This window comes from Arachis ipaensis, chromosome B4, assembly GCF_059453495.1.
Source record: "Arachis ipaensis isolate K30076 ecotype BB chromosome B4, ASM5945349v1, whole genome shotgun sequence".
In the NCBI taxonomy this organism is placed as follows: domain Eukaryota; kingdom Viridiplantae; phylum Streptophyta; class Magnoliopsida; order Fabales; family Fabaceae; genus Arachis; species Arachis ipaensis.
In genome coordinates this window covers 65,831,718-65,847,035 of record NC_142439.1, presented here as the reverse complement: position 1 = coordinate 65,847,035, position 15,318 = coordinate 65,831,718, and the positions used below count along the sequence as shown (strand labels likewise).

At 39.5% G+C, this 15,318-nt stretch overlaps 1 non-coding gene across 1 annotated transcript; it reads right to left on the bottom strand.

Moving 5' to 3' along the window:
- Positions 1-13,626: 13,626 nt before the first annotated feature.
- Positions 13,627-13,734, bottom strand: LOC148567747 (small nucleolar RNA R71). Its single transcript, XR_015881702.1, has one exon. It is a non-coding gene; the product is annotated as a small nucleolar RNA R71 (small nucleolar RNA).
- Positions 13,735-15,318: the final 1,584 nt, after the last annotated feature.

Sequence of the window (15,318 nt, the reverse complement as noted above, 5' to 3'; positions counted from 1 at the left end):
TAGAAGAAAAATATTTTTATTTATTTAATTATTTATTTATTTTGAAAACAAAATAAATTAAAATAAATAAAAATGGGTGAAGATTTTCGAAAAAATGAGGAAAGAGAAAGTGGTTAGGAAGTTTTGAAAAAGATATGATTTGAAAAGGGTTTTAAATTTCAAAAAAAAATCTGGATTTTAAAATTGATTTTCGAAAAAAAAAAGCTTTAAAATAGAGAGAAAATATATTTTTGAATTTAAAGAGGAAAGAGAAAAACAATAAGATAGCACAAGATTTAAAATTTTTAGATCTAATGCTCCTTGTTTTTGAAAATTTTTGGAGGGAAAACACCAAGGAACACCAAACTTAAAAATTTTAAGATCAAGACACAAGGAGAACTCAAGATCACTTTGAAGACTCACAAGAACACAAGAACATGAAGAAAGAACACCAAACTTAAAATTTTTAGAAAACCAAACTAAAATTTTCGAAAAACAAAGAAAAATCAACAAGAAAACACCAAACTTAAAGTTTGGCACAAGATTTATTCAAAGAAAAATTATTTTGAAAAAGATTTTAAAAATATGATAGCCAATTACTAAGAACATAAGCACCACGCTCTAGCTAATTGAGCTATAAATTTAAAGTGTTTTAACAAGGTATAAATAATAAAAGACTCTAAACCAAAAAGAAAAATTTTTCCTAATCTAAGCAACAAAATAAACCGTCAGTTGTCCAAACTCAAACAATCCCCGGCAACGGCGCCAAAAACTTGGTGCCCGAAATTGGAAATCACAATTCTTCACAAATTCGCACAACTAACCAGCAAGTGCACTGGGTCGTCCAAGTAATACCTTATGTGAGTAAGGATCAATCCCACGGAGATTATTGGCTTGAAGCAATCTATGGTTATCTTGTAACTCTTAGTCAGGAAGACAATAAAATAATTCACTTATCAAATTTGATTGCAAGCAATAAAAGGGCAGAACACAAATTATACTTGTATGCAATGATGGAGAATATGTTGGAATTTTGGAGATGCTTTATCTTCTGAAATTCTGCTTTCCTCTGTTTCTGATTCACGCACGCACGTCCTTCTATGGCAGCTGTGTGTTGGTGGATCACCGTTGTCAATGGCTACCATCCATCCTTCCAGTGAAAAGGGTCCAGGTGCGCTGTCACCGCACGGCTAATCATCTGCAGGTTCTCAATCGTACTGGAATAGGATTTACTATCCTTTTGTGTCTGTCACTACGCCCAGCACTCGCGAGTTTGAAGCTCATCACAGTCATTCAATCCCTGAATCCTACTCGGAATACCACAGACAAGGTTTAGACTTTCTGGATTCTCTTGAATGTTGCCATCAATCTAGCTTATGCCACGAAGATTCCGATTAAGAGATCTAAGAGATATTCATTCATTCTACGGTGGAATGTAAGTGGTTGTCAGGCATGCGTTCGTGGAGGAATGATGATGATTGTCACGTTCATCACATTCATATTGAAGTGCGAATGGATATCTTAGATAGGAACACGCATGTTTGAATGGAAAACAGAAATACTTGCATTAGTTCATCGAGACATAGCAGAGCTCCTCACCCCCAACAATGGAGTTTAGAGACTCAAGCCGTCAAAAGGTACAAAGTTTAGATCTAAAATGTCATGAGATACAAAATAAATCTCTAAAAGTTGTTTAAATACTAAACTATGATAGATGGTGCAGAAATCCACTTCTGGGGCCCACTTGGTGTGTGCTGGGGCTGAGACTTAAGCTTCTCACGTGCATGGGCTGTTTTGGATGTTCAACGCCAGGTTGTAACCTGTTTCTGGCGTTGAACTCCAACTTGTAACTTGTTTCTGGCGCTGGACGCCAGACTGCAACATGGAACTGGCGTTGAACGCCAGTTTACGTCATTTATCATTGAGCAAAGTATAGACTATTATATATTGCTGGAAAGCCCTGGATGTCTACTTTCCAACGCAATTGGAAGCGCGCCATTTGAACTCCTGTAGCTCCAGAAATTCTATTCTGAGTGCAGAGAGGTCAGAATCCAACAGCATCAGCAGTCCTTTTTCAGCCGAATCAGATTTTTGCTCAGCTCCCTCAATTTCAGCCAGAAAATACCTGAAATTACAGAAAAATACACAAACTCATAGTAAAGTCCAGAAATATGAATTTTGCCTAGAAACTAATGAAAATAAACTAAAAACTAACTAAAACATACTAAAAATATATGAAATTAACCCCAAAAGCGTATAAAATATCCGCTCATCACATACTCATGCATTCTTTCCAATTTACACCCATATGCATTGTTTTTGTTACTTTATCTTGGGGTATCTTTGTGAAAAAAAGTTTCAATGCATACAGTTTAATCATTCAACACATGAGTTTGTTCCCAAATCTTAGAATTTCCAATTACACTACAATTACACACCTATATATCTACCCTAATTCCCCAAGTATACCCTCCTATTTGAATGATACACATCCTAACTTACCTAAGCTAATCAAGGATTCAAATTCAGGGACATTCATGGTTTTTCACTTAGGGCTATTGATGTGCTCTATCTAAGAACAAAAGGGGTTTATCATAGGCTCAAAATTGGTTAGTAATGGTATATAAGAGGGTTAAGGCCATTTGGGAAAAGTGACTATTGAAATGATGGCCTCAATCATGTAAATTCATTCATACACAAAGCAATGGACATATAGAATCAGACAAAGCAAGGATCACAATCATAGAGAGAGAGATATGCATAAAAGAATGGAAATAATGGTTAGAAGATGTAACCATGCAATAGGCTCAAAACTTTCATGCTTGTGTTCTTAGCTCAATCACTATGTTCTAAAATAGATTCTTAAAGCAAGTTTACTGCAAAAAAAATTCAGAATTTTTGTAGGTTACCCAAAACACAGTTTCTTGGAAAGGAAGTTATTGTTTTGACCAAGTAACTCTATAGAAACTAACTATCATGCAAAGGGTATTTACAAGCAAAACTAACTACACATGCAATATACTAACTTCTAAGCAAAAATAAATCCATGGGTATCGAAGGGAAGAGATTGTTACCCATGGAGATCGGTCGAACGACCTCTCCACACTTTAGAAACTAGCACGGTCCTCCGTGCTACGAATAATACGCAAGGGACGGTCGGGACCGGAACCTTCACTATCCCCTTCATCAAAACTCCCATCACTTGGGTTTGAGGTGGATGTGAATATTTCGGGTTCCTCCATGCTAGGGGTAACACAACGCAGAAGCTTCTTGATGTAAGTATATCGGCGATGGTTGCGCCGCTCATATCTATCAAGCTTCCGGTGAAGATCTTCTATCCTTTGATGTGTGGATCTCAGTGGTGGCGATGATGAACTAGAAGGAAAAAGAAGTGGCGGGGCTATGTCGAGGCTTGGTTTGTTCATGGGAAGGTGTAGGTATTTTCCACTTGGGACCACATCACCCTTAGCCAGAACTATAATCTTTTTGTCCTTGGCTTCCCAAGAAACACCCGTAGCAGCAACTAAATCATATACCAATGCTGGAAATGGTAAATTACCTCGGTCATGAACTTGACTCATCGCTTGCTTGACAAGAAGCGGAATGTTCACCGGCTTCTCCGTGAGAACACACCAAACAAGCAAGGCGAGGTCTGCCGTGAGGGACAACTTGTGGGTGCTAAGTAGCACATAGTGAGATAGGATCTGGGCTCAAGCTCTAGCTTCCACAGTGAGGAAGCGAGCGTCAATGCTCTTGGGCCTCATCCGCAGTTGACCATGGATCCAAAATGCCTCTGGTTCAGCAATGACTCGGAGGATCGAGTCCCAATCGAATCCAAACTTCTCTCGCTGACGTAAGACTTCTTGGTAGCCATCCATGTCACTTGGTACCGGTAGAACATTAAGCACTTGCTGAATAGCCTCTTCTGAAACTGAGACTTGCTTCCGGTGTATGTATACCGATTGAAGAGAGGGAAGATGGTAGTTAGTGTAGAATTCTTCCACCCAAGAGAGGTTGATTTCCCTTGGTTTTCTCAGGAGAAACACCCATCCTCGCTGTTCAATGCAGGGCAAAATATAAGGAGCAACCTTGTCCGGCGGAGCGAGTAGATGCTCAGGATGATAGTTCCTTACAGCTATGGAGGGGAACATAAGTTCACAGAAGCGGTTGGGAAACCATGAAGAATCTTTCACCGGTTTTCCCTTGTCATTCTCATCAATAGGAGCGGGTGTCTTCCCTTTTTTAGATAGGGGTTTGGCTTCTAATGAAGAGCGTGCCTTAGAGTTTGACCTTTAGGGTGCCCTTTTTGTGGCCGGTTTTCTCGAAGCTATCTTCTTGCCTTTTTTGGTGGCCATCCTAAAAAGGAAGGGAAGGAAAGAAAACATTAAACCCAAGAATCAATTTGACAAAAAAATGCAAGTGATTTGTAGTGCCCATTGTGAATGTAAAAGCAAGGGTCATGACACTTGGCATGGGATGCCAGAGGAAGTAAAGCATGCAATGGCATGAGAAGAGTAATCTCAAGCATCCATAATAAAGAGCAAGTCATGTTCAATTAATATCTAATTGGCAAGTATGAACTTTAAGCACACAAATTAGACTCAATGCATTTAAGAGAAAGCGAGTGAACGAAGAGGGAGCACCAATTTGAAAGTGTATGACTAAAATGAACCAAAATGGTATATGTGCATTTTCTCGAACACTTGGCATGCAATAAGCAAGCAATGAGCAATTATGAGATACTAAACCAATTCAAAGCCCAAAATAGAATATCAATCATCACATAAACATCACACACTGGCAAAGATAAGAAAAAGAATAACAAAAGATCTATTAATGCAAATTAAGTTCAAATTCAACATCATGGAGAAATAAGGAAAAAAGAAAAGTAAGCAAACAAAAAGCAAGAAACATCATCATGCAGCAAAAGAGAAACTAAGTAAAGTAATAAGAAGCATCTAACTAGAAGAAATAATGTAAGGGAAAATGGAAGTAAAGAAATGGAAGAAGTGAAACCTTGAAAAGTATGAAGGAACAAGGTTGAATCTTCTTTTGTGAAGATGAGAGAGAAAATAGGGGAAGTGTAGTGCCACCGGAAAAGGTGGTTGTCACCGGTGAGTGGCTGGAGACAGTGGTGGTGGGTTAGAGAAGAAGAAGAAGAGAAGGGAAATGATGTTGGGAGAAGGAAAATAAACTAAGAAAGAAAAGGGGTTGAGGGAGAAAGAAAACAGGACCAGGCGCGAAAGTATAAAACTGACTCGCATAACCGGCACGGGCGCGCAAGGTGCGCTGGCACGTCGGTGAGGGTGCTAGCAGAGGACGCGTGCGTGTCAGTGGCGCGCGCGCGCGAGGGAGGTTGTGCCTCAGGCACAAAAGTGGCACAAAGTTGCCTCAACTCTCTGGTTTTTGTACCAGAGTGAATCAGGGAGGCAGGCGCGCAGACGCACACCTTGCGCGAACGCGTGCTTGAGGTATTTCGCGACTGGCGCGGACGCGCACAACGCGCGGACGCGTCAGTTTTGACACAGGGTTGGCCCAATTGTGGCACAACTCTCTGGTTTTTGTACCAGAGAGCCCACATATCTACATCGGCATGCGCGCACCGTGCGCTTGCGCGTCGATGGTTAAATTGCAATGGTGCGCGCAGGCGGCACGTACGCGAACGCGTGGGTGCCTGGCTCGAGTTGGGCACAAAGTGGGCATGACTCTCGGGTATTTGGCCTAAGAGTGGACGCGCGCACACTGTGCGCTGGCGCGTCGGTGCCCTTCTTCAAAGGAATTTTTTTGTTTTCTTTATCTTTTTTTTTTCACATCCTATCTATATGAACAACCTATCTATCCAACAAAATCAACAAAGCTAACATTCCTATGCACTCAATCAATCATCAAGAGATCACAAAATTCACAAGAAACTAAGGATACAAATAAGATGGTATAAACAAGGAAGATCTTACCACGGTGGGGTGCCTCCCACCAAGCACTTTTTTTTAACGTCCTTAAGTTAGACGGTCCTTTTCTTAAGCTTCCTCTCTCCTTGGTGCATCCTCCAATATGTACACATCTAGCTCTTTTGGGGGCTTGCAACCATGATACTTCTTCACTCTATGTTCATTCACTTTAAAAGTTGCTTCACTCTTGGGATCAAACAATTCCACTACTCCGTAGGGTTTCATCTCCTTCACCGTGAAAGGTCCTTCCCATCTAGAGCGGAGCTTGCCAGGCATGAATCGGAGTCTTGAGTTGTAGAGGAGGACCTCATCACCTTCTTGAAAGTCCTTCTTCTAGATGTGATGGTCATGGAATGCTTTAGTCTTTTCCTTGTAGATTCGGGCATTCTCATATGACTCGTTCCTCAAACACTCAAGCTCTTCTAGTTGTAACTTCCTAGCTTCACCCGCCTTGGCCAAATCCATGTTGCACTGCTTTACCGCCCAATAGGCTCGATGCTCAATCTCCACCGAAAGGTGGCATGCCTTACCATAGACGATCCGGAAAGGACTCATCCCTATCGGAGTCTTGTAGGCCGTTCTATACGCCCATAGTGCATCTCATAACCAGCAATCCTTTCTTTGCGGATTGACCACTTTCTCCAAGATTCTCTTGATTTCCCGGTTGGACACTTCCTCTTGTCCATTTGTTTGCGGATGATAAGCAGTAGCAACCTTATGCGACACTCCATAGCGCTTGAGCAATGCTTCTACCTTCCTGTTACAAAAGTGGGATCCTTGGTCGCTTACGATTGCTCATGGCGACCCATAACTGGCATACAATGTGATTCCTAATGAAAGAAACAACGGTATTGGTGTCGTCAAGGCGGGTAGGTAGGGCCTATACCCACTTTGACACGTAGTCAACCGCTAACAGAATATACAAATACCCACTAGAGTTGGGAAACGGTCCCATAAAGTCAATGCCCCATCCATCAAATATCTCACAGAACAACATAGGTTGCTGAGGCATTTCATCCCTTTGGGATGCGTTTCCTAACTTCTGACACTGATGGCAAGACACACACAACTGATTAGCATCCTTGAATAAGGTTGGCCACCAGAATTCACAATCCAACCCTTTTTTAGTGGTCCTTTGTGGGCCAAAGTGGCCACCACATTCGGACGAATGACAAGCTTCAAGAATTGGTTGAAATTCAGACTCCGGGACACATCTTCGAATTATTTGGTCCACGCCCCTCTTCCACAAGTGAGGGTCATCCCAAATATAGTATTTGGAATCACTCCTCAACTTGTCCCTTTGGTTTTTTGAAAAGTTGGGAGGGAAGATTTTTGCAACCAAGTAGTTCGCCATTGGGGCAAACCAAGAAAAGCTATCCGACACAGCATGCAAACTATCCAATGGGAATGAGTCATTGATCGGAAATGGATCAATTTTTAAATTTTCAATGCGGCTTAAATGATCCGCAACCAGGTTTTGAGATCCACTCCGGTCCCTAATCTCAATGTCGAATTCTTGCAAAAGCAAGATCCAACGTATGAGTCTAGGCTTTGACTCATTCTTTGTCAATAAGTACTTTAAAGTTGCATGATCCGTGTATACCACTATCTTTGAACCTAGCAAATAAGATTTGAATTTATCTAAAGCATGAACAATAGCTAGGAGTTCTTTTTCAGTAGTGGTATAGTTGGATTGTGCTGTATCTAGTGTCTTAGAAGAGTAAGCAATGACAAAGGGGAGTTTACCATCGCGCTGTGCAAGCGTGGCACCTATAGCATGGTTTGACGCATCGCACATTATCTCAAATGGCAACGTCCAGTTCGAGACTCGCACAATTGGTGCCATGGTAAGAACTCTCCTTAGCTCTTCAAAAGCTTTTACACATTCACTATCAAATTCAAAATCCACATCTTTTTGGAGTAGGCGCGATAATGGCAAAGCAATCTTACTGAAGTCCTTGATAAAGCGCCTATAAAATCCTGCATGTCCCAAAAACGAGCGGACCTCCCTCACAGATGAAGGGTGAGGCAAAATGGTGATAACATCGACCTTGGCCGGGTCTACAGAAATGCCTTCATGAGATACTACATGTCCTAACACTATACCTTGTCGTACCATAAAGTGACACTTTTCAAAATTTAAGACAAGGTTAGTGTCAACACATCTAGCTAGGACCTTGGCCAAGTTCTCTAAACAACAATCGAATGAAGTACCATAAACGCTGAAGTCATCCATAAAGACTTCTAGACAATTCTCCATTAGATCGGAGAAGACACTCATCATGCATCACTGAAAAGTAACGGGTGCGTTACATAGTCCAAATGGCATCCTTTTATAGGCAAAGGTGCCAAATAGATAAGTAAACGTGGTCTTCTCCTAATCTTCAGGAGCAATATGTATCTGGAAGTAGCCAGTAAATCCATCAAGAAAGCAGTAGTGAGATTTACCTGCCAAGCGGTCTAGCATCTGATCGATGAAGAGTAAGGGGTAATGGTCCTTCCGTGTGGCGGCGTTCAATCTTCTGTAGTCAATACATACTCGCCACGCATTTTGTACTCTTTTAGTGACCATTTTACTGTCGTCCTTCTTGACCATTGTGATGCCTGACTTCTTGGGGACAACCTGAACCGGGCTCACCCACTCACTGTCGGAGATTGGGTATATGATATCCGCATCCAGTAATCGGGTGACCTCTTTCTTCACTACATCGAGGATGGTTGGGTTGAGCCTCCTTTGCGGTTGCCTAACCGGCTTAGCTCCATCTTGGAGAAATATCCTATGCATGCACTTGCGGGGGTCAATTCCCATAATATCTGCTAGGCTCCATCATATTACTTTCTTGTACTTTCTTAGAACATCTAGGAGCTTTCCTTCTTCTTCACTTGAGAGCTCACTAGCAATAATGACCGGAAATCTTTGGTTATCCTCTAAGAAAGCATACTTCAAATGAGATGGAAGAGGCTTCAGTTCACATTTTGTCTCAAGATGAGGTTCCTTTTCATCAAGCTCATGGGACTCATTCTTGACAACTTTCTCATGTTCATCCTCTTGGTAATCCGTCTCCTCAACAACGGGGTAGCACAACTTGTCATGGTCTTCTTCTTGCACTTCCGCTACCACTTCATCAATCACATCACATCGGAGCACGAAATGTTCTTCGAGAGGATGTTTCATGGCTTCCTCTAAATTGAACTTGATAATCTTGTCTCCAACCCCAAAGGAATATATACCGGTGAAGGCATCTAACTTGAATTTGGAGGTTTTAAGGAAGGGTCTACCAAGTAGAACGGAGGATGAGCTTCTATTTTCTGCTGGAGGCATTTCAAGGATGTAAAAGTCAACCGGAAAAACCAAATCCTTAATTGCCATGAGTACATCTTCCGCTATCCCCATCACTGTGATCACACTTTTATCGGCTAAGGCAAACCTCGCCGCCGACTTCTTCAATGGAGCTAAATTCAACCGCACATAGATAGAAAGTGGCATGATGCTTACACAAGCTCCCAAGTCACACATACAATCATGAAAAGTGTGTCCACCAATACAACAAGACACTAAGCACGGCCCAGGGTCACCACATTTTCTTGGAATAGTGATGAGCGGATAATTTATACGCTTTTTGGCATTGTTTTTACATAGTTTTTAGTATGATTTAGTTAGTTTTTAGTATATTTTCATTAGTTTTTAAATAAAAATCACATTTCTGGACATTACTATGAGTTGATATATTTTTCTGTGATTTCAGGTATTTTCTGGCTGAAATTAAGGGACTTGAGCCAAAATCAGATTCAGAGGTTGAAGAAGGACTGCAGATGCTGTTGGATTCTGACCTCCCTGCACTCAAAGTAGATTTTCTGGAGCTACAAGAGTTCAAATGGCGCGCTCTCAATTGCATTGGAAAGTAGACATCCAGGGCTTTCTAGAAATATATAATAGTCCATACTTTGCTCGAGTTTAGATGACGCAAACTGGCATTCAACGCCAGTTTCATGTTACATTCTGGAGTCAAACACCAGAAACAGGTTGCAAAGTGGAGTTAAACGCCAAAAACAGGTTACAAACTGGCGTTCAACTCCAAGAGAAGCCTCTACACGTATAAAGCTCAATGCTCAGCCCAAGCACACACCAAGTGGGTCCCAGAAGTGGATTTCTACATCATTTACTCATTCCTGTAACCCTAGTAACTAGTTTAGCATAAATAGAACTTTTTACTATTGTAATGGGAGTTCCTTTTTCCCTATTTTCGAATTCATATGCCATTTAGGGAGGCTGGCCTCTCGGCCATGCCTGGACCTTGCTCTTATGTATTTTCAACGGTAGAGTTTCTACACACCATAGATTAAGGTGTGGAGCTCTGCTGTTCCTCATGAATTAATGCAAAGTACTATTGTTTTTCTATTCAATTCAAGCTTATTCCTATTCTAAGATATTCATTCGCACCCAAGAACATGATGAATGTGATGATTATGTGACGCTCATCACCATTCTCACCTATGAACGCGTGCCTGACAACCACTTCCGTTCTACATGAAGATGAGATAGAATGAGTATCTCTTAGGTATCTAATACAGGGGACCGAGTCTGAGATATTAGAATCTTCGTGGTATAAGTTAGAACCCATGGACGGCCATTCCTAAGATCCAGAAAGTCTAAACCTTGTCTGTGGTATTCCGAGTAGGATCTGGGAAGGGATGAATGTGACGAGCTTCAAACTCGCGAGTGCTTGGCGTAGTGACAGACGCAAAAGGATAGTAAATCCTATTCCAGTATGATCGAGAACCGACAGATGATTAGCCATGCAGTGACAGTGCATTGGACCATTTTCACAGAGAGGATGGGATGTAGCCATTGACAACGGTGATGCCCTACATACAGCTTGCCATGGAAGGGAGTAGGAATGATTGGATGAAGACACCAGGAAAGCAGAAGTTCAGGAGGAACGAAAACATCTCTATACGCTTATCTGAAATTCTCACCAATGAATTACATAAGTATTTCTATCCTAGTTTATATTTTAATTATGTTTTTATTGTCAATTCACCATAACCATTTAAATCCACCTGACTGAGATTTACAAGGTGACCATAGCTTGCTTCAAGCCGACAATCTCCGTGGGATCGACCCTTACTCACGTAAGGTTTATTACTTGGACGACCCAGTGCACTTGCTGGTTAGTTATGCGAAGTTGTGACAAAGTGTGATTCACGTTTGAGAGCACCAAGTCTTTGGCGCCATCGTTGATGATCGCAATTTCGTGCACCAAGTTTTTGGCACCGTTGCCGGGGATTGTTCGAGTTTGGACAACTGACGGTTCATCTTGTTGCTCAGATTAGGTAATTTTATTTTAATTTTAATCTTTTCATTTTTATTATTCTTATTTTCAAAAAAAAATTGAATTATTCTATGGCTTCAGAATTTTTAAAAAAGATTTCTAGAGTTTCATGAAGCATGTTGAAGCCTGGCTGGCTGCAAAGCCATGTCTAATTCATTTGGACTGGGGCTTCCACTTATCAGCATAGAATGAAGTTGGATGAAGTATCAGCTGTTGTATGTCTGATTTGTATCTGCTAAAGCTTGGCTGGCCATTGGCCATGTCTAGTGTTTTGGACCGGAGCTTTCACTGAAAGCTTGGCTGGCTAGTAAGCCATGTCTAATTCCTGGACTGGAGCTTTAGACTAACAGTGCAAGATTCCTGGAATTCCTATTAAAAATTTTGAAATCCTTATTTTTCTTTTTCCAATTAATTTTCGAAAAAAAATCCAAAAAAATTAATAAAATTTTAAAACAAAAAATAATTAGATGTTTCTTGCTTGAATCTAGTGTCAAGTCATAATTTTGGTGTCAATTGCATGTTTATCTCTTTCTTGCATTTTACGAAAATCCATGCATTGCATTCTTCATGATCTTCAAGTTGTTCTTGGTAAGTCTTCTTGTTTGATCTTCATATTTTCTTGTTTTGTGTCTTTTCTTGTTTCTCATATGCATTTTTGAATTATTAATGTCTCAACATTGAAAATTTCTAAGTTTGGTGTCTTGCATGTTTTTCTTTTCTTTAAAAAAATTTTCAAAAACAAGTTCTTGGTGTTCATCTTGACATTCAAAGTGTTCTTGGTGTTCATCTTAACATTCAAAGTGTTTTTGCATGCATCAATTGTTTTGATCCAAAATTTTCATGCATTGAGTCTTTTTCATGTTTTTCTCTTCCATCATTAAAAATTCAAAAATCAAAAAAATATCTTTCCCTTTTCTTCTCATAAAATTCGAATATTTGACTTGACTTTTTCAAAAATTTTTAAAATCTAGTTGTTTCTTATGAGTCAAATCAAATTTTCAATTTAAAAATTCTATCTTTTTCAAATCTTTTTCAAAAATCAAATCTTTTTCATTTTTTCTTTCTTAATATTTTCGAAAATTTCAAAATTTATTTTTAAAATCTTTTTCTTATTTCTATTTCATATTTTCGAAATTAATGCTAACAATTAATGTGATTGATTCAAAAAATTTTAAGTTTGTTACTTGCCTAGTCAGAAAGGTTCAATCTTTAAATTTTAAAATCATATCTTTTTGTTTCTTGTTAGTCAAGTAATCAACTTTAATTTTTAAAATCAAATCTTTTTAAATTTTTGTTTCAAATCTTTTTCAAGATAAGTTTCAATCACATCTTTTTCAAAATTAATTTCAAAATCTTTTCTAACTTCTTATCTTTTCAAAATTTGATTTTCAAATCTTTTTTAATTAACCATTTAACTTTTTGTTTGATTTTAAAATTTTAATTTCAATCATATCTTTTTCAAAACTACCTAACTAATTCTCTCTCTAATTTTCGAAAATCACCTTCCTCTTTTTCAAAATTCCTCTTTAATTAACTAATTATTTTTAATTTTAATTTTATTTCCTTTCTTATTTTCGAATTTTAACTTTAATTTCAAATTAAAAACAAAAATACTTTTATTTTAATTTATTTAATTTTCAAAATTCTCTTCCCCTCATCTCTTTCTAATTATTTTATTTATTTACTAACACTTCTCTTCATCTAAAAATTCGAACCCTCTCTTCCTCCTGGTGTTCGAATTTCTCTTCTTCTATTCTTTTCTTCTTCTACTCCCATAAAGGAATCTCTATACTGTGACATAGAGGATTCCATATTTTCTTTTCTATTTTCTTCTTTTTCATATGAGCAGGAACAAGGATAAGAACATTCTTGTTGAAGCTGATCCTGAACCTGAAAGAACTCTGAAGAGGAATCTAAGGGAAGCTAAAGCACAACTCTCTGGAGAAAATCTGACAGAAATTTTCGAAAAAGAAGGAGACATGACCGAAAATAATGTAAGGAAGATGCTTGGTGACTTAACTGCACCAAATTCCAACTTACATGGAAGAAGCATCTCAATCCCTGTCATTGGAGCAAACAATTTTGAGCTAAAGTCTCAATTAGTTTCTTTGAAGCAACAGAACTGCAAGTTTCATGGACTTCCATCAGAAGATCATTTTCAGTTCTTAACTGAATTCTTGCAGATCTGTGATACTGTTAAGACCAATGGGGTTGATCCCGAGGTCTACAGGCTTATGCTTTTCCCGTTTGCTGTAAGAGACAGAGCTAAAATATGGTTGGATTCTCAACCTAAAGATAGCCTGAACTCTTGGGATAAGCTGGTCACGACTTTCTTAGCCAAGTTCTTTCCTCCTCAAAAGCTTAGTAAGCTTAGAGTGGATGTTCAAACCTTCAGACAGAAGGACGGTGAATCCCTCTATGAAGCTTGGGAGAGATATAAGCAACTGACCAAAAAATGTCCTTCTGACATGCTTTCAGAATGGACCATCCTGGATATATTTTATGATGGTCTGTCTGAATTATCAAAGATGTTATTGGAACATTCTGCAGGTGGATCCATTCACCTAAAGAAAACACTTGCAGAAGCTCAAGAACTCATTGACATGGTTGCTAATAACCAGTTCATGTACACTTCTGAGAGGAATCCTATAAGTAATGGGATGCCTCAGAGGAAGGAAGTTCTTGAAATTGATGCTCTGAATGCCATATTGGCTCAGAATAAAATATTGACTCAGCAAGTCAATATGATCTCTCAGAGTCTGAATGGATTGAAGGAATCATCCAACAGTACTATAGAAGCATCTTCTGAAGAAGAAGCTTATGATCCTGAGAACACTGCAATAGCAGAGGTGAATTACATGGGTGAACCCTATGGAAACACCTATAATTCCTCATGGAGAAATCATCCAAATTTCTCATGGAAGGATCAACAAAAGCCTCAACAAGGCTTTACTAATGGTGGAAGAAACAGGTTTAGCAATAGCAAACCCTTTCCATCATCCACTCAGCAACAGATAGAGAATTATGAGCAGAATCCATCTAGCTTAGCAAATATAGTCTCTGATCTATCTAAAGCCACTTTCAGTTTCATGAATGAAACAAGGTCCTCCATTAGAAATTTGGAGGCACAAGTGGGCGAGCTAAGTAAAAGGGTCACTGAAACTCCTCCTAGTACTCTCCCAAGCAAAACAGAAGAAAATCCAAAGAGAGAGTGCAAGGCCATTGAATTGACCATCATGGCCGAACCTACAAGGGAGGAGGAGGATGTGGATCCTAGTGAGGAAGACCTCTTGGGATGCTCAGTGACCAATAAGGAGTTTCTCTTTGAGGAACCAAAGGAATCTGAGGCTCAACTAGAGACCATAGAGATTCCATTGAACCTCCTTCTGCCCTTCATGAGCTCTGATGAGTATTCTTCTTCTGAAGAGAATGAAGATGTTACTGAGGAGCAAGTTGCTAAGTACCGTGGTGCAATCATGAAGCTGAATGCCAAATTATTTGGTAATGAGACTTGGGAAGATGAACCTCCCTTGCTCACCAATGAACTGAATGCATTAGATAGGCAGAAATTACCTCAAAAGAAACAGGATCCTGGTAAATTCCTAATTCCCTGTAATATAGGCACCATGACCTTTGAGAAGGCTCTATGTGACCTGGGGTCAGAAATAAACTTAATGCCACTCTCTCTAATGGAGAAACTTAGGATCTTTGAGGTGCAAGCTGCCAGAATTTTATTAGAGATGGCAGACAACTTAAGAAAACAGGCTTATGGACTAGTAGAGGACGTGTTAGTAAAGGTTGAAGGCCTTTACATCCCTGTTGATTTCATAATCCTAGACACAAGGAAGGATGAGGATGAATCCATCATCCTTGGAAGACCCTTCCTAGCCACAGCAAAAGCTGTGATTGATGTTGACAGAGAAGAGTTGATCCTAAAACTGAATAAGGACAACCTTGTGTTTAAAACTCAAGGATCGCCTTTTGTAACCATGGAGAGGAAGCATGAAAAGTTTCTCTCACTGCAGAGTCAACCAAAGCCCCCACAGTCAAACTTTAAG